The following is a 20,746-nucleotide window of genomic DNA, read 5'->3' as shown; positions in this document are numbered from 1 at the left end:
AATATTTGGAACAGCCCCTAATACCTGAAACTGCTATACCAGGTCCACACTGCCCATTTTCTGTCTTCTTTAAGGTGGAAAAAAGTAATCTCTAACTATTTAAAGCTCATGTCATTTGGACTGGGGGATTTATATTTATTCGATGCTAATACTAATACATGTAATGTTTTTTCAAAGCACCACAGGTTATTCTGATATGGTTCCTGGATAAGAATTACTGATTTAGAAGATTTTTAGTTTAGTTTAAAACTATTTACTGAACACCTACTATTATTTTAAGTAAGTTCTAGAGATAAAGTAGAATTGGTTACTCATTGGAGAGATTATAATCTAACAGGAGGAAAAAACATTTCATATTCCTACCTGACTCATCTACTAAAAATCCAAACACAGCATTACTTCCTTATTTAAAGCTTTTTCCTTACTGCCTTCGGTTAGTCTCAAAGTACAGTATACACCCATGAGATATGGGAATATTCGAAAGTCATTTGCATTTATTTTTGTTAAAAATATTAAACAAAATATGACACATACAGATTGACAATGGTGCCCTCACATGGTCCCACACATCACATGGTCAAAGGACAAGTGCAGGAAGCACAGTGACTTCGGGGAAGAATGGCAACTACCAGTCAGAGCCGGAAAGACGCACCTGCTTTCCGGGGACTGCGATGGACTGCACTTGATGAGAGCTTGAGAGCTTGGTTACCAAGATTAACAGACTATATTATCTAGTTTTAGTTAACTCACAAAATACACCTATATCATAGAGACCACTGCAAAAGAACTTCAGACTCAATAATACTAATGACACAAAGTCAACAAACAGGAAATGAATGACAAAGGCTTCTACTGCTAGTATGAGTGAGTTCTGTGGTAGTTACCCTGGGAAAAACAGGTCATATATAATCAGATAACAACAAGCCGGTTCTCCAGAAGACCATATGAAATATGGACGTATGTATATAATATAGGCCACCCTGTATTTGTTATTATTATTCACTGAGATATAAACTAATGAGCATATGAAGCCATATCGCTCAACATTTAAAGTCGAAGCCTCCAGAGGGTGAAAATAAACCTCTCAAAATTTTTAGTGAGTTTTTTAAAGTCACATGAAATCCAGTCCACAACTTTACCTTTAAATTTCTTCACTAAATGTAATAAAATGCTTAGAAACTCCTTTAAGGTTATTTAACAGAAAGGGCAAAAAAAGCTACAAATCACTTAGGGAAATACTTTCAAACTACAAAAAAAGTCTGAAATAATAGTCACAAAATAGTGTGATAAAAACCTAAAATATATTACACTGTCAAAAAAATATTGCTGTAAGATACACAGACAAAACTGCTAAAAATATTTTTTAAAAAAAAGAATTTAGTGTGGGATATTCATACCATATGGAAAAATTACAGATGCTTTGAACATGTCTCAGCTAAACCATGTTTGAATAATGAACTACGAGAACTAGCTATTTTATAAAACTCTAAGGGGAAAATGTACCAAAGAAAATAAATTCTCAATAAGTGACTAATTTAAAATATTTTATGGAAAACTGTGTATATAGGTATAAATATAATGCACTGATACAGTAGTTATTTTGACCAAAAATTTTAAGAGACTAATAAATTTGATATCAAAATATGATTAGGAAAATTACAAGTCAATCTTAATCAGCAATACAGAGTAACAATTATAAGCAAAATATTAGCAATAAATTATACATAAAGAGAAAATACATCACAACTAAGTTGGGTATTAATTCTAGGAATAAATCTGTCAATACAATCCTACATAATTAGATTAATAGATTTGTACATTTCTAAATAATGTAAAAACATAAAATCATTACAATACATACAAATATAGATAAAAGTAAACCAATTGAAAAGTGAAGTTTTAAAAAAATTACAATTGTGTAGATCAATTTGGGGAGACTTGACATCTTAATAACATTTAGTCTTCTGACAGAAATGAAAAATATCTGTTTATTTACGTCTTTAGTTTCTCTCAGCAATATACCAAAAGAGATTAAAAGCAAAAACTCTTAATGGATCATAGACCCAAATGTAAGGCTAAAATTAGAAAACTTCTGGAAGAAAACAGGAGGAAATCTTAGTAAGCATGGGTTTGGCAGAGATTTCTTTAAAAGTTCACAAACGGCAATAAGTATAAAAGAAAAAAATGAAACTTGGACATCACCAAAATCAAAACTTTTGATTTTCAAAAGGTAATGTTAAGGAAATGAAAGACAAGCAAGAGATTGGGAGAAAGTATATGCAAACCATATACTTTCTTATAACTCAGCAACAGAATGACAAATTAGTCCATTTAAAAATGGGCAAAGGACTTGAGCGGACATTTCTCCAAGCATATGCAAATGGCCACCAAGTATATGAAAAGATGCACAACATCCTTAGTCATTAGAGGAGGTAAATCATTACCACAATGAAATACTACTTTGCACCCACTAGGATGGCTATAATTAAAAATAAATAAATAAAAGAAAATAAATGTTGGAAAGGATGTGGAGAAAATGGAACCCTTGTGCACTGCTGGTGGGACTGTAAAATAGTGCAGATGCCATGGAAAACAGTTTGGTGGTTCCTCAAAAAAGCTAACCGTATAACTAGAAAATTCACTCTTAGGTATATACCCAAGAACCGAAACATGTTGAAACAAATACTTATACAAAAATTTTCAAAGCAACACTCTTTATAACAGCCAAAAGGTAGAAACAACTCAAATGTCCATAAATGGATAAATGGACAGATATGTTATGTACATAGAATGTAATACTATTCCTCCATAAAAAGGAACAAAGTACTGACACATGCCACAATACACATGAAGTTCAAAAACATTATACTAAGTGAAAAGAAGTCAGACACCAGAGCTCAATGGGTACAGAGTTCCCTTTCAGGGTGATGAAAATGTTCTGTAAGTAGCTAAAGGTAATGATTGCACAGCACTGTGAATTACTAAATGCCACTGAATTGTACACTCAAAACAGTTAATTTTATGTTATGTGAATTCTACCTCAATTTTTTAAAAATTAAAAACAAACTCAAAAAAGCCTCATAACATACATTCTCCATATAACCCAGCCATTCTACTTCTACATATTACCTAAGAGAAATGAAAGATTATATCCCCGCAAATATGCATAGCTTTATTTCTAATAGCCAAAAATTGGAAACAATCCAAATGTCCATCAACAGGTGAATAGATAAATTGTGCTACACAGCCAAAAAATGGAATGCTATTCAGTAATAAAAAGGAATGAACTACTGAAACATGCGACATGGATGAATCTCAAAATAATTATGAATTAGAGAAGCCAAACCTCCTCCAGGCCCCCCAAAAGTATAAATTATATGATTCCACTTATATAAAATTCTATAAAATGCCTATTACTCTTTAGTGATAGAAAGCTGATCAATAGTTGCCTGTGGATAGGGATAAGTAGAAAAGTGGGAGGTATTACAAAAGGCAGGAAGAAACTTCAGAAGTAACAGAAGTATTCCTTATCTTGAATGTAGTGATGGTTTCACTAATGTAAACATATGTCAAAACTCACTAAAGTACAGTTTAAATATGTGCAGTTTACTGTATGTAAATTATATCTCAATAAAGCTGGAAAAGGATAATATTTAGCAATACTAAGGGCATAGTAAAAAGACTGATCATATACTGACAATGGAGTTAAAGTGGTATTTCTTATGCAAACATTTTTGAAGAATATGTTTGACAAAATACTCACTGTGATTATTACCAAAAATATAGGATATTAAACAGTAATATATACTGCATTTGTGTGTTTACCAATATGAATAAACTAAGACACCAAAATCCTGCCAGTGGTTGCTGGATTCTGGTTTTTATATTCTTCTCTATACTTCACCAAAAATCGCTTTCTGTATGCTCCTGTATATCTTGCGTAGCTCTCTCATAATTTTACAGTTAGAGAAATATCTTTAAATGTATCTGTTTAGGAATTGATTTTGCATCATCATATATTTGCATAGAATTTGCAAATATGCAAAACTTTGCATTGAATCAAACACAAAACAATGTTTGCAAGGTACTCTCCAATAGTGCAGAATGCATGGCTCTCTCAGTCATCTAGAATAGGAACCCAATCTGAAGTTGTGTTAAGCACACTCCTGTCTCCTCATGGTTGCAAAGCTTCTAAAAATAGCTTACTCTTATATAACCACTCACCACCAATTTATATATTTTATGCATCCTGGAAGTAAATTTCTTTTTTAGTGATATGCCACAAGAAAAAGTAAACAATCATTTTTAAAAGCAAAGTTAATCACAATCTAACCAAACCTTATTTTCATAAGTTATTCAACGATTCTGTAGTTGATAGTTCTAAAAATAACTAGAAAAAGTCAAATATAGCAGAAGTAACATCCTACTAGCTCTAATTTTTTAAATGAATTTTGATTTGTATACAAAATATATTAATTTTAGACATATAGTTCAATGAATTTCCAGAAAATATAAACCCCACATAACTAGCACCACTATAAAGACATAGAACATTTCTATTCTCCTCTTCCCCAGAGTCCCTTTACAGTCACTAGCCCCATTCCCCCAACTCCAGGCAACCACTACTCTGATTTCTACAACCATGCATTAAGTTTGTTCTTGAAGGTCAAATAAATGGAACAATGTAGGATGTTCTCTTTTTGTCTGGCTTCTTTCAGTATACCGTTTTTCAGATTCATTCATGTTGATGCAAGCATAGTTATAAGCCACTTAACAATGCAGATACATTGTGAGAAATGCATCGTTAGGTGATTTCATCATTGTGTGAACATCACAGGGTGATTCACACGAACCTGGGTGGTATAGCCTACTACACACCTAGTCTATAAGATATAGCCTATTGCTGCAAGGCTATAAGCCTGTATAGTGTGCCACTGTATAAAACAGGGGATTAAACCAAGCACAAGAGAAAATGATGCAATCAAGAGATGCTATAAACACAAGATGTATGAGGCTGCTGCTGGTGTAACACGACATACTGTTTCACAGTAAACCTTCTTTTAATAAGTAGAAGAGTACACTCTAAAATAATAATTAATGGCATATACACACATAAGCCAGTAACAGTGGTTTATTATCAAGTATTATGTACTGTACTTAATTGTATGTGCTATACTTTTATATGACTAGCAGCACAGTAGGTTTATTTACACCAGAATCCCTACAAGCACGAGTAATGTATTGTGCTACAATGTTATGACAGCTATGATGTCACTAGGTGACAGGAATTTTTCAGCTCCATTATAATCTTATGGGACTACCATAGCATATGCGCTCTGCTGTCAATCAAAACATCACTGTGTGGTGCATGACTGTATAAGCAGTTCTTTCCTTTTTCACTCCTGAGGACCGTTCCACTGCACAACTCTACCTTGATTTCCAACTCCGCTTTTCTAATGCCTTTGGCTCAGTCTCTGGAAATATCTTTCTTCTGTATGTGCTGAACATTGTTAAATCCAGAAAGACAATAACTTTTATGGAATTTTGACATTTCATTCTATTTTGATAAGTACTTTCACAGTTCTCAAACGAGGGAGGAAAAAATCTAGAACATACTAAAATCACAACTCAGTAGATTAGAACTCCATCTGAAGAACACATTTTAAATATCTTAAAGCAGTGCTTCCAGTGTTTTCCAAGTCACGGCACACACAGAAAATGACCTTGGTAGGGCACACAGGAGAGATCAAGCACCTGATTTGGGGGCTCTGACCACTCTAAGGGCTGAAAAGATAATTTATCTTAAGCCCATTACTTGGAAAGCTCTGTTAAGATATATTTTAAGAGCAAGTATTCTTCTTTTAATAATCTATATTTTTACAAAATACAAAAATCTTGTAAGCAAATAAAATTATATGTAAAATAAAATATTGCTTAAGCAAGCAAAATGATTTGAAAATTCGCAAATTCCTAAACAGTGAACATGGCTTATTTTTTCCTTCTTCAAGTGCACTTAACATTTTTCTGATGTGACCACTGACTGTGACCTGGTGCTCACATGCCCCTTCCAAGCCCAGTATGATGCAACTTCCAAGCAGAGAGGAATCAATCATTTCATCTGCTCTTCGTGTAACAGATTCTCATCAACCACCTACACCATGCCAGGCATTCCAGGCCACAGGGAGTCAGCAGTGAACAAAATAGACACAAATCCCTGTACACAGAGAACTTACGATCTACTGTGGGGAAAGAAAACAGGTAAATAAGTGAAATGTTTAAAATGTTAGGTGGTGGAAAACATGAAAGACTATAAAACTGGGAAAGGGAAAGGGAGTCCTGGGAGATGGGATGGCCAGAAGTCTCACTGAGCAGGTGTCACTAGATTAAAGGCTGACGAAGGTGAGGAGAGTGCCAGGCAAGCATCAGGGAGAAGCGAGTTCTGGGAAGCAGAACAGCAGAAGTTCTTAGGAAGAAATGGGCTCATGAATCTGTTGAACAATAGGAGGCCATGCTCCTCTGAACAAAGTGAGTAGGTGAGAATGAAGCCAAGGGGAGGTCGGAGAGGTAGGGTGCCAAGCCCATCCCATGGGCTTCGTAGGTCACTGGAGCAACTGAGGCTATTTCCCCTGAGCTGGATGGATAGTACTATGCTCTGCATGCAGACTTCATGTGCAACACTAGACTCATTTTTGGATGACACATTTTGAGAAAAAAAAACTGAGAGGGATCAGTGAATACTGAGAAAACGAAGGCTTTAGAAAGCCTGACAGAGTGACAGTTGAAGAAACCTAGAGATGTTTGTCCTGGAGAAAGGAAGAATTTACTGGTTGCTCCAAAGAGCTGAGAAACTCACAGAGAAAACATACTTTTTTTGTGATGCTGCAGAGCATAGAATTGGATCTATTAATTTTTTTAAAACACTGAAAAACTTTGCCTTAATGTAAGGTTTAACTTCCTAGTATTTACAGTTTTCCTACAATGGAATAGCTGGCCCTAAGAGAGAATTCATGTACAACAGTAGTAGCAGCAGGAAAAGCAGGAGCTAATATAATATCCAGGTATGTTTACTATGTAACAGAAGTTATGATGAACACTTGGAATACTATCTCATATCCTCCCACCATCCTGTGACATAGCATTATTAATGATGAAGAAACGCAAACTTATTCAGATTACATACCCTGCCTACAATCACATAACTAGTAGGTGACAATGCCAATATTCAAATCCAGGTCTGTTTGACTCAGGCTCCAAGCTTGTAACCTATATCTTTACACTGACTGTATGTTTACATAGTATATAAAATAACCATCAAGCAAGCAGCAAGTTGGAGAAAAGATTCTTGCAAATGAAGAAAAATGAGATGACCTCTAAAATCCCTTTTATAATTTTGTGGTTACATTTCTCCCACGTTTCCATCTTATTTTTAAAATTTTCCTTTGACTTCATGGTATACAGATATTTTGTACTTTAAATATGGCTAAAAAAACCAAATAATAATTTCATTATAGCGTATATTAAATTTCCTATTCAATTCTAATGCTAAGGTTAATCATTCCCTGGTTTTCAGTGAAATATTTTACTTTGTTAGTTCCCATGTACAAGTGAAAGTAAACTTGGTTTTTCTCATGTATACTGATTTCCTTGTCCCATATTTTATATCTGTGTGTTTCAAACGTATCTTCATTTTCTTAGGTTAACTCTGCAGACAAGGAAAAGTTATTTTCGATTAAGCAATTATCCTTCAAAATACAATAGCAAATCAACATCTGGTTAACTAAAGTCCAGAAAGATAGTAAATATAAAAGTAGAATACAGACATGTAGGCTTAAGCTAAGTCTTAGGTCCATGGAAACCTCAAGATTCATCCCTGCTTTGTGCAGTTTTTTCACCAACTGGAGAAAACAGAGGGGACTAAGGAGGACTAGAGCTATGCACCCTCTGCCACACTTCAACCAGAGCAACTTGGGAATGGTCTGAAAAACAAAGAAAAATCATTGCTCTGTAGCGCAATTACGGGACAATGTAAAAAGAGATAGTCTGGCAACCCTAGAGTTAACACTTGGATAGAAAAAAGTGATTAACTCTATGTATAAAAATATTTCTCCATACCTCACACCCACCAGGATGGCTACTATAAAAAAAAAAAATCAGAAAATAAGTATTGGTGAAGATACAGAGAAAGTGGGAACACTTGTACAGTGTTGGTGGGAATGTAAAATGGTGCAGCCCCTGTGGAAAAAGTGTGGTGAGTCCTCAAAAAATTAAAATCACCATATGATTCGGTAATTCCATTTCTGAGTACATACCTCAAAGAACTGAAAAGAGAGACACAAAGAGTTATTTGTACACTCATGTTCATAGCAGCATTATTCACAACAGCCAAAAGGTGGAATCAACCCAAGTGCACCACTAAGAGATGAAAGGATAAACAAAATGTAGTGTCCACCTACAATGGAATATTATTCAGCCTTTAAAAAGAAGGAAATTCTGAAACATGCTCAACATGGATGATTCTTGAAAGCATTATGCTAAGTGAGATAAGACAAAACGAATATTTTATGACTCTATTTATAAGGTTTCTAAAGTAGTCAAATTCAGAGAGACAAAGTAGAATACTGGATGCCAGGAGATGGGGGAGAAAGGATGATGGGGAGTTTGTTTAGTGGGTGGAGTTTTAATTTAGAAAGACAAAAAGAGTTATGGAGATGGATGGTGGTGATGGTTGCACGACAATGTGAATGTACTGAATGCCACTGAACTGTTCACTTATAAATGATTAGGACAGTACATTTTATGCTATGTGAATTTTACCACAAATAAAAATAAATTTTTTTTCTCCAAATATTGGTCTAAAACACATAGTTTGATTTGCATTAACATGGAAAAAAAGCTCCCATTGTAATATTTGCCATTTATTTAACTTGGGTCCTTCAAATTATCAATTAATATCAAAATGCACATATTCTTGACATAAAATAAAACCATAGGATAAAGTACAAATCGATTCCTAACATGTTAACATTTACTTTGTACTTACTACTTACAGAAAAATCCCAAAATAAAATCATACCTGAATGCACTCTGGTGGTGCACAACCACATTCAACTAATCTACAAGAGAATGCTGTAATCCAGTGATTTCCGAACTGGAAAAATGGCTATGAAAATATAGAACAATTTCTGATATAGTACTAGGGTAGGTCATATAAGTGATGGAGCCTACTACACAGGTACTGTGGATGAGCCACAAAATCTGGCTCTGAATTCTCTTAAGGCCAAAACAGAGTGGGAAATATAATTACACCCTTTTAATTGTCCAAAAGGAAAAAAAATATATCAGTTCTTAAGGGAAAACAAACTCCCTCTTTGCCCGTAGCTCTAATTTCTCAGAGTAATATGTAAGGGAATATGAGTATTTGAAGGCAAAATAATCGGTAATGTCATTGAAGCCTTTTTTTAAAAAAATGCCCCTTCATAAAAATTAAGTATGTAATTCAAATTTACAACTCAATGAGGGCCACTTTTCAGAAAATCAAGAAAATATAGCCCAGACACTAGCATTCTGTTAGTCTAGTTTAATTTAAGGATTAAATTTAGGTGAGCTAGAGAAACAGATAAATTTTGCATCATCCAAAAATGTGACCTCTACCAAGCAAAATTTTCACAAAAAGACATTTCCTATTGAGTAACTGGAATACAGGTATTCTGTGCAAAATGTGAAGAAACTGCATTATTCTTGGACATCTGCTTATTTCTAAAGTATATCCTTTTGTCAAATTGAAAAATTAGCTTATATGTGGCTACATCAGCTTTGAAACAAAGTGGTCTGTCTTCTCTAATGGATGAATTTTCTTAATTCAAGCCATGTGTGATATAGTGGGACTATAAATTTGAAAGCAGAACACTGGATTTAGCTCTAAGTGTAGCCGCCTTCTAACTACATAAATTTGGGGAAGTAGCTGACCCTCCCCGCAAGCCCTTTGCTCCTCCTCTGTAAAATAAAGGAGAACAGATCAAAAGGAATTAGTGATTTCAAGCTGCGTTTTATGGAGGTGCCTTAGTGGAGGATCTGACTTATGTCCTGGCATTGCCTTAGCCCCCCATTAAATGTTTGAAAATTCCTAGACTAGATACTCTACATATGATTTCGAGATTTTAAAACTAATCTATAACACGAAGTAAAAATAACAAAAATAAGTATGCAAAATTAAATCATTTCTATCACAAGGAAGAAATTTTACTAAGGAGAATTATATCCACAAGCTTCGTTTTTAATTCAGTTGTTTAGAATTCAGAACAAAAATCTCCCTCACAGAAATATTCTTATAAGTGAAAGTTGATTTCTCAAGTAAGCTCAAAAAAGCACAGTGTTTTATTTTACATGTAGCAAATAATAACCGGTTAAAGGAATAGCTGATGCCACTACAGGCTAGTATCTAGCCACCAGATGTAACATCGTGTCCACGTCTCCAGCCTGGGAGGTTATGTGCTCCCTTCTACCAGAGGACAGATACCTTCCCCATCCTCGCAACCACTGAGCAGGCAGAACTCCTATGCTTCTTGTCATTCCTGTTACCACCTACTGCTTCCCATCAGGGTTTTTTTGATCCAACGCCCCACGTCACAAACCATTTTCACTTCACTTCTCTGTCCCTGAATTGAGCACAAAACCCTTTCAAGATATTTTTCTGAAAGTAAAGCATGGGAAGAGAAGACTATCTTAAACTGATGGGTTTATCCTTATCTCATTTGAGTCTCACAGCAACTCCAGAAGCAGAGAGTAGGGTTTTATGTTAATCATCCTATATCACACAGGAGGAATGTGAAGCCTTGTAATAAGTTGCCCAGAGTTGGATAACAAGAAAAAGGTCACTAATACTGAAGCCCGTACCCCAGGACTCTAGGTAATAACAGGTTCACAGTCTACCAGCTATGCTTGCTTCCTAGGCCTTCCCCATACTCTCCCTAACTTTGTCACATCTGAATTGTATAAGGAATAAAAAAGATCATGATAAATAATGGTGAATCTTTGAACATCAGAAAAAAAGTAGGTACAGCTTATCCACATTTTCCTCTTTGGTGCTGGAGCCAAGGAAAGAACGAGATGGAGTATGTTGAGCAGATTATGGAAAAATCCTCCAAGTGAAAACTGGGAGCACAGAAGAAAAAAAAAAAAAAGAAATGATCATCATTCTTCTTCCACCACTCAAAGTATCACGGGATAGAAAGAAGTTGTGAGGGGTAAGGGAAAAAGAGGGGAAAGGTGAGCATCGAGGTGAGAGAAAGAGAAGGAGATAAACACCAAGCACTGAAAACAAGAAAGAGCTAGGTAAGAGAAAAAATATGTACGTAGTCAAGGCCTTCCGAAAGTTTTAGGTGTTTTAAATGTTAGGCGGGCAGTACTCTATACATTAGCAGTCCACAGTCTGGAAAGATGAAGTATAGGAAATAACGTCATTAAGTCTGTAAGCTAAAGTCATGGACAAAGCTAGCAGTGATATATTCACTAATTAGAAAATACTAGAACCAAGAAATACAAAATCTGAAATCATCTGGAAAAGAACAAACTTTGAACAAATTATCATTTTTCAAGAGACAAAACATAAGAAATGTAAAGATCCTAGGGAAGAAAACAAACTCAAAGAAAAGTGATAGAGATAAAAAATTTTTTTAAAAGATGAAATGGAAAAAACTAAGGCAATTGTTCAAACAACAAAGCTTTAATGGGGCTGATTTTTTGAGAGAGAAATTTATTTGAAAATGTCCAAATAAATATTATGAAAAAGATTAGAAAAGATAATCATAATTACAAATCCAACGTAAGTTAAAAAAGACGATAAAATATTATGAATATCTTTAACAATAAATTTCAAAACTCAAATGGAAAGAAATTCCTAGAAACATATAACTTGTCAAAACTGATCCAAAAAGAAATAAAAAACTAAACTAGTCCTAGAACCATTAAACGCATCTAATTAGTAATTTTTTAAGCTCACAAAAATAAAATGGTTTTATAAGAAAGTTCTAGTAAATTTTTAAGACACAGACCATTTTATACAAGCTGTTCAAGAGAAAACCAAAAAAGAGAATACCCAAACTCAATTTATGAGACCAGTTTACCCTTGATACTAAATCCTGAAGAGGACAAAACAAAAACAGAAATTATAAGCCAATCTCACTCATAAACAGATGATAAAATCCAAAAGAAACCAAATAGAGGAGAATGTTAAAGATAATGCATCATAACCAAATTGGGTTTATTCCAGGTACGTAAGGACAGCTCATCATTAGAAAAAGTCTAAAAATATAATGTGCTACCTTAACATTTTTTTAAAAGCTTAAGATTCTCTTAGTGCAGAAAAAAACAGCTGATAAAATTCAATTCCCCTTTCATGATAAAAAAAAAAAATCAACAATATAAGAATGAAAGAGAATTTCATTAATCTGATAAACGGTATTTTCTAAGTATCATTCTCAGCACTGAATCATTAGACATTAGAATATCCTAAAAATCAGGGATGAACATGGATTCCCACCATCTCAGCTTCTAATCAACACTGTCCTAAAATTTTAGCCTGGTCATCCTGCTTTCATTAGAAACAAGAAAAATAAATGGAGGTATAAGAACTAAAAGAACAAAATTATAATTAGTCACAGATTATGATTGTCTACAGAGATGGAATCACAGTCTAGCTTCATTATTTCTCCTTTCTCACTTTCCATTCACTCCTCTGCAGTCTGACTTCTTCCTATGCAATGACCACCTGGCTACCAAATCTGATGGACACGTTTCTGCCATTATCTCACCTTCTTGAATGGCTTGTTGCTCCTGGCGTCCCCTCTTCTAGACTTCTTCTGCCCCTCTGGTGGCTTTTTCTCAATGCTCGCCACCAGCTCCCTTTCTTCCACTTGTCTTTTAAGTCAGTATGAGATCTTTTCATTTCATACTTTTTCAAGCTATACGTCTCCTAGGTGATATTATTTACTCGTTCAGACCCCATCGTGATGTTTATTCAGGTGGCTCCCAATACTAATGATGCTCAAATTTTTATGGGACAAGAAAGACGACGACCTTACTTGCATATCATCATGTCCAAAGGAAAACCCTTCCTTCCCTACTCCCTTTATTACCTACTTTAATCACTTTCTATCTAGTGACTTATGCCCTAAACCTGGAAGTCATCTATAACTCTGCCTTCTCCCTCATTCCTCATATTCGACCCATTATCAGCTCTTATTGATATTGTTTATTTTTGAAGTCTCTCTCTACTCTGTATCTTCCTTTCCTTTTCTACAACCACCAGCTTGGTTGCGACTGATTAATCTCCCCTGAATTCCTGTACCTGGTTGCCCTGCTTCAAGGCCTGTCTTCTAATCCTTCTCATAAAAAGCAAATCTGATTATATCTCTCCTCTGATTAAAATCTTTCAGTGATTCTAACTGCCTGAATTAAGATTCAAACTCTTTAGGCTTATTTTACTAAGTCTTTTGAGAAGACTCTATTTCTATTCATCTAGCCTTAATTCCCTCCCTCTCCCTTCTCTTCCAGTCTCAATTAATGATTTGCTAGAATTCATCCTTTTCTGTTCTCTCTGGGTATGCTGTACCCTCTTTGAGAACTTTTTTAGTCATCTGTCTTCTACAGTAAGCCCTAAGTTTTATGAAGACAGACCTGCATAGCAGTATCTGACAAGGTAAACATTTTGTAAATACTACTGAATTAAGGAAAAAAATTTACTCAAATATTACATAAAGTATACTGCATGGAAAGTTACACAAAGTAAAAGATATTAAGTCTATGATGGACCATCATAAAAAAATGTATGAGTTACATCCTTAACATTCTGGAGTAAAAATTATATCTGCCTATATAACTCATTCAGAATTCACCAGATAGAGTCTCAGTTAGGCCCTGTACTCTCTAATAGGAATAAGATAGGGAAAAAGACAAACACAATTGCAGGCAGGCTATATAGTCTTGGTACCATTGTGAGATACAAAAACTTATCAAGATAGATCCTGGGTCATACATACCAAGCATAATAAGCCTAGCACGCGCGCGCACACACACACACAGACACACACACACTTACTGCCTGCTACTAATTAAAACCTTATGTATTTTTGTTCAAAACTCCACAAAAGTTATCAAAGTAAAAACCATCTTCGTTTTACATAAACTTCATCTCTATGTTTAACTTATGTCTCAGCGGATTCCAAAATTAATGTGCACCAGTGTATTTCTGGATTACATATACAAGCTAAAAATTTAGAAACATATGTTGAATAACGTAGACCAAGTAAGAATTCTAAATTTCTAATTTTTAAAGGAATTAAAAGTTTTCTTACAATTCTCATGGAGCTGAAAACACAATTACATATTTGAATGCCAGAAACACAAATTTATAAAACCTTTTCAGAAGAATGTAAACGGTAAATATCATAAATTGTACATAGAGCTTACAGTGTTGTATAATGTTGTGTTATTTTGTGTACAATATTTAAAATGTACTTGAACTATATTTATATACTATCTTGAATATTAGTACATCCATTTGCTTTCAATAAGGAAAATCTAATAAGCTTTTTAATTTCTCCCATTCTGCAAGGTGTACAACTGAGGGTAGACAGATTATGTGGGTCACTTTCTCCAGCAATGAAAATCCTGAAAATTTTAATCTTTAAAGGGCTTCTAAAGAGGGGAAACTAGAGTTCTACAATTATTTCACAGCGATAGCGATGTAAATTCCTTGAAGATTCCAGAATCTAGTAAAAATAGTGTTGGGACAAAGGATAAAACAGCTCTCTGGTCTTCATGCTCAGATTAAATTTTACTCAAAACTGAGTTAATTTGCCAAAGTCATCAGCTTCGGGGCTGAAATCAAACATTATCTGGACCAGAGATTAACTCTGGTGTGTCCTCAAACTGAAAAGAAAATTTACATTTAGATTCCAATATTCTAGCCTACACATTACTCCACCAACGTGCATTTCAAGAATTTTTCTCTTTTGAAAAAGATTCGTGTTAAGCAATGCTATGTCTTCAAAATGAAATAACTTTCATTCTGTCTCTGAACCCAATTCAAATTAAGAAACTTTTAAAGCTTTAATAACTCAGAAGCTGTTCTAAACTCTTCCAGGGCATTTCTCTCCTTACTACCCACCCTGCAAACTAGAAAAACACCAGCATTACAGAAAACACAAAAACAACTAGCCACATGCTCTGAACGCTAGGGAATGTGTTTCTCCTCTGGTTTAGGCTACAAAGAAAGCCTATGAGTAATCAAAAATCCTTAATCAAAACAAAGTTGAAAGCCACCTCCCCACTCCCAACCCCAGTATAACTTCCCTTTCTCTCCTCAATCCACTTATGCATTTCCTCTCGTTTTCTTGGAATTTTAGTGGCCTCTGTACAGCGAATGGTAAGTTCATCTCAATGTCAGCCACGGCAGAGACATGCAAAAAATCACTAACTTGGAAGGTTATTTAGGACAATAATGTCTTTCACTGCCTTACTCCTCCCACTCCAGCTCCAGTTGACCTACTACCAATATTTAGCTGGAAAAAAATATTAGTCCACGAGCTTTTCCCCCAGGGGCTCTTCCTGTGGGAACCCGATGCAAACACTGAGCGGCTGCAGGACCCCTCACCGGCAGGGTCTCCCAGGTCTCCGCACCCCTCCCCACACTCCCGCGGCTGCACACTCTGCACACACCCGTCCAACTATTCTTGGATCTACTCACATCCCTCGATCTCATCTGGCTGCCGTCTCCCACCCTCATCACCCCCCCTTCCCGTGTCCTCTGTTGTCTGGAGACTCACCCAGCAAAGCTCCCAGCAGGCACATACACCCACCCACCTGGGCCGGATCTGGGGATCCCAGCTCGCGCTCCACCCTGTGCTCCTCTGCCAGCTCCAGCACAATTGTGCTCGGCCTGTTCCTCCACCTCCCCTCCGGCCGAGCCCGGAGGCGCGACCCAGGGCGGCACCGCAAGGTCTCCCTAAGTCACCTTCGCGCTGCTGGGCCCGCCCCTGACTCCGGCGAGGTCGAGCAGAGGTGCTGCCGGTCCGCCCGCCTGCGGCCCAGGACTCCCGGGCCGCCAGAGATCCGCACAGCTCCGCTCAGCCGCAGAGCCGCCCTCCAGGGCTCGCTGGGGACAGTGGAACGAGAGCGCGAGGGGATGGCCTGCAGCGGGCGGCTCGCGCTGCTGCTGTCGTCGTCCAGTCCCTCCTTCCCTGCCCTCCCCCCGCGTCGCCTGGAGGCGCAGGTAGGGACCTGCCAGGGGGCAGCGACAGCCTGCACTGTGTCTCTCCGAGCAAGGTAGCGAACTGCTGGCCGGGAATTTTGGGGGAAGGAAGTAAGAAAACTGCTACTCGTGCTCTGCGTGCATCCTGCGGAGGCTCCTGCGAGGTCCTAGAGTGGGCTGTGTGCTCAAGCCCTCTGCTGGAGATGACTGCCCTGACAACTTTTAAATGGCCTGCTGGCCCCTAGGGAAGAACAGAGAAATCTTCTCTTCTGGACTCTTCCACCTCAAAGATAACTGACACTGGTGCTTACACTGAAGAGTTAGTGTCTCCAATTCCAAAATGAAGACTGAGCTAGTCTTTACATATTTATTTTTTACATACTTTCTGGGCTACCGTTTGAACAATGAGGAAAAACAGTGGTATTAATCCTACTAACGTGAAATCTACTTTTTGTTCCAAACCTTTTTAACATGTATAAAACTGTCCTTAAACTTTAGGGAACAAAGAAATACTGAACAAAGTTGATTATTTCTTTGACGAGATCCTAGGGTAAGTTCACCTTTCCAACAGTGGTGGCTGTATTTGCACTACAGATGTAGAATGTGTAGAAGATGATAAATACCATACTTAAAAAATTTGGAATTAATATCCATAAGGTTTCATGGTGTCTTTGAAACGCCGGTTTGCTTGCTTTCTTTTTCTTTTTTTTATTCTAAATTTATAATTAACTAGTATTATATTTTAAAAAGTCTTATTTGGCACTTTAAAAGGAGTACCTGCTACGGAAACTTTCTCCCTAGGGAAAATTAGGGAATGAATTTAGTTGAATAAAGCAGTACTAGGCAGCAAAAACAAAACAATGAACAATACAGGCTACTCTGTATTAGAAGGCAACTGACAGAGCACCTAAAATGTGCCAGGCACTGTACTGAGGAACTACACATAAAATAACTCACTTGTATTCTGGAAATGGAATTTCAGAAATGGAATTTCTGAACATATTAATTTGCTTAAGGTCAAGAAAGCAGAGTTTAGATCCTGGTTGGTCTGACCAAAAAGTTTCTATTCCTCCATTTGTACATTCATTATTCATTCGTCCAAATATTTATTAATTGTCTGCTACTTGCCAAGTACTATGCTAGACACAGATGCTACAAAAAAACACATAGTTGCTTACTTAAGGAGTGCCAGTGTGGTAAATATATAGACAAGTAAATACATAATGATACAATGTGATAATGCTTTAATAGCAAGAAACTCATGGAAGAGAAGGGACATCTGACCCAGTTTTGAAGCAAAGAATCTGAGATTAAGAAATGGTGGCAGTCATCCAACGGCCATCCTGAGAACTGTATCTATTAGAGTGGAAATGCAGAATTGCACATTTGCGTGGAGAGAGAGAGAGAGAGAGAGAAAAGGGGGATAGACAACTGAGATACAGGAAGTAAAAATGACAGGACTTGAATAAAGATAGGGATGAGAAAGAAGGATGAAAGGAAGACAGCTCTCATGTTTCTGGCTTGAGGTATGGAATGGGTGGTAATTCTTTGAGTTGAATTGATAACTTGGTTTTAGACACATTGCTCTTGAAATACCTGACATAACCAAATGTAAAAGTTCAAAAGGCAGCTGGACATACTGGTTCATAGCTCAGGAGAGATCTAAGGTGAAGATATATGAGTCACCATGGATTTCTGGTTGGAGGAGTAGGTGAGATCATCCAGGGAGAATGCTCAGTGAGAAGGCCACCCACAGAAACCTAGGGAATACTAACATTCAAGGCTCATGCAGAAGAAAAGATGCTTTAGAAGAAAACTGACAAGGAGCTGCTATAAAGGAAAGAGAATCCCTAAGAGGAAGACCCCATGGAAATCACAGAGAATCCCAACGAGCAAGCCAGATCCTTCCAAGGACAAACAAGACAATTTAAGGGCGTCCTCTGATTCAGAAATAAGGAGATACTGGCAAGAATGGTTTCAGTGGACTAGGTGAGGAATGAAGAAGTAGAAACGAAGTATCACATTTTCAAAAATGGAATTGGAAAGAGATGTAGTTAGATAGAAGCTGTAAGGGAGTAGAGAACTCAAGAAGAGAGGCACTGATTTTGAAGCATGATGGAAGGAGACAGTTTCCTCCAATAAAAGGAAAGAAGATAAAAATTGGGGTGAGGGAGTGGTAGGGAGTTGACAGCATGTTCAATGACGGCCTAATATTCAACAAAGAATTTCGCTCGGAGTAGAAAGAGATGAGGAAACTGTAGAGATGAGAGACAGAGAGGTTAAGGCCTGAAAGATATAAACATTAGGGAATGAAAAAGAAATTAGGGACACAAAACGACTAAAGGCCTCCACAGCACAGGAAGCTAAATGAACATTGGAGACTATTATGTTGTAGAGTTACAAGCTCATATGAGGATATGATTTCTCTGCAAAGACATCATCTGGTTCAGAGTAGCAGTATCTTTTGGTTGGCTACAATTTAGAGTCTGAACCTTTCTACTACATCACAAACTAGCATCACTATCATCTCAATCACATATTTGGGTTGTGGCTCTTTAGCAGTTAAGAGATATAACATGGAAGTATAAAATACTTTATAAGTGAGCTTACACTAACTTTAAAGAGGCAAGTTCCTACCTTGGAAAAACAGGTTTGACTAATAGCAAGGGGAGCTCAAAAATACATACAACAAGTATGGCATCAATCATGGCTTATGTGTGACATTTTGACCCCTGATACCATCCTCTGGTAAGGAAAATTACAGAAAAAAAAATAATTCATGAAACCAGTTTCTAGCCTTTTGAAAAGAACTTCAAATTTAAAGAAAAATCACAGCATTTACATTGTTATATTATTTTTCCCAAGTATATCACCCTAAAAATATCTGGTAAGTTTGCCTTTTCTACATCAATCACAAACTTTACAGTTTTTTTGTTTGTTTGTTTTATTCAACATAAGTAGTATTATTTACAAGCAAAATATGCCTACATAATGCCTCATTTATGTAGAGGTCATATGGAAACCTCAAGCATCTGGGTCATCAGAGCATTCCCAAATAAGCAAAGAACACCCACGTACCACAGAAATAAAGGGCCCCAAATGCAGGCACTAAGGCCTGTGCTCATTGTAAACCCCTAAGTTTCCCACATGGAGCCAGATTACTCTTACTGTGGAGATCATTTTACCAAGTTTGATTACCTGGCTTTCATTTTAACAAACAGGAGATTTAAAGAGTGAATCAGAAGGGATCAGTATTTCACTGCTAGTGACAGGAACACAGTGGATCTAAAAATCAGAGAATTTTTTTTAAAAAAACTCATAGGAACCAGAGAGAGAATAGCCAATGATGTCATAATAACTTTGTATGGTGACAGATGGTAACTAGACTTATTGTGATGGTCACACCATAAGGTATATAAATGTTGAATCAATATGTCGTATGCCTGAAGCTAACTGTATGTCAACTATACTTTAATAAAAATCTTTAAAAGGAAATAATAGTAGTACTTACAAGATATTTTGAATTCAATAATAACAATTTTGGCATATTAAAAAAAAAACCATAAGGGACAAAAGGGAGTTCAAAAAGCATTAGCAGGACTGGGACATTTCATAAAAAGACACAAAGTCCTAAAAACGTTATCCCCTAAAGGCACCTCTGTGTTAAGGCACAGAGTAATTACAAACATACTAAAGGATAATCCTGAGGCACCCAGAAAAACTTAAGAAATAAATGTGTAACATTTAGAATAATTGTCATCAACAAAAGATTAGAATAAAAAGTTGCACTGTCCTAGGGTCTGGGATCACATATATCTATATCTATAGGGTCCCTAACTTTGTGCCAGGTACTATACAAGATGTTTTGCCATTATGATCTCATTTACTCTTCGAAACACTCTTTTTTTGGTTGGTCATCACTTTAAAAAGGAGATTGTATTTAAAACGAGGCAAATCAAAATTAAATAGCAGAGCCAAGAACTAGACCCATGTCTATGTGAGTTTAAAGTTTGCTCTTTTAATAAAATTTAATAAAGATTGCTCTTTTAATAAAATTTCCAGATAATAGAAATATAATTTATGATGCCAGATAAACAAGGCATTAGAGTACATAATTATTCCATTATGACCTCAATTAAATTCCTATGTTGTAATTCTCAGCCATTTGAAAGACTTCAATGATGCCATTTATCTTTCAAATATTTTTAAGGCCTTCTCATTGTCTATAATCATATTTCTCAGAGGAAAATCCGTGTTTTCTACCGAAGGTCTCACAGAGTTGATATATTTTAGAATTACTGGAAAGGAATCTTAAAGATACTCTAAAAGTTTGAAGCAGTAAATATTTACTAAATGAATACTGTGTGCCAGGCAATATGCTAATATGCTCTGAATACATATTATTCATCTAAACACATTTTAGCCCCACGCCCAACTTTGAGGTGTTTATATAGTTTCATTTTATAGAAAGTTGCCCAAAATACCACAATTAGTTAG

General features: G+C 36.2%; 1 protein-coding gene across 7 annotated transcripts in view; it reads right to left on the bottom strand.

The window, feature by feature from the left end:
* The window catches only part of OSBPL1A (oxysterol binding protein like 1A), a 193,577-nt gene that overhangs the window by 86,711 nt on the left and 86,120 nt on the right, over nt 1-20,746 (bottom strand). Inside the window, exon 1 of one of the 7 annotated variants that reach the window (XM_015595747.2) lies at nt 16,013-16,368. The exons of 4 other annotated variants lie outside the window; for them this stretch is intronic. The gene's annotated coding sequence lies outside the window, so the exon portion shown is untranslated. Of the gene's footprint in view, nt 1-15,824; nt 16,369-20,746 lie in introns of those variants that run through there. 2 more of the 7 variants (XM_015595748.2, XM_015595749.2) reach the window with 2 other exon arrangements.

The sequence above is a fragment of the Pteropus alecto genome, unplaced genomic scaffold, assembly GCF_000325575.1.
Source record: "Pteropus alecto unplaced genomic scaffold, ASM32557v1 scaffold146, whole genome shotgun sequence".
NCBI lineage: Eukaryota > Metazoa > Chordata > Mammalia > Chiroptera > Pteropodidae > Pteropus > Pteropus alecto.
Note: the sequence above shows the minus strand (reverse complement) of the source record. Positions and strands in the feature narration are given on the sequence as shown.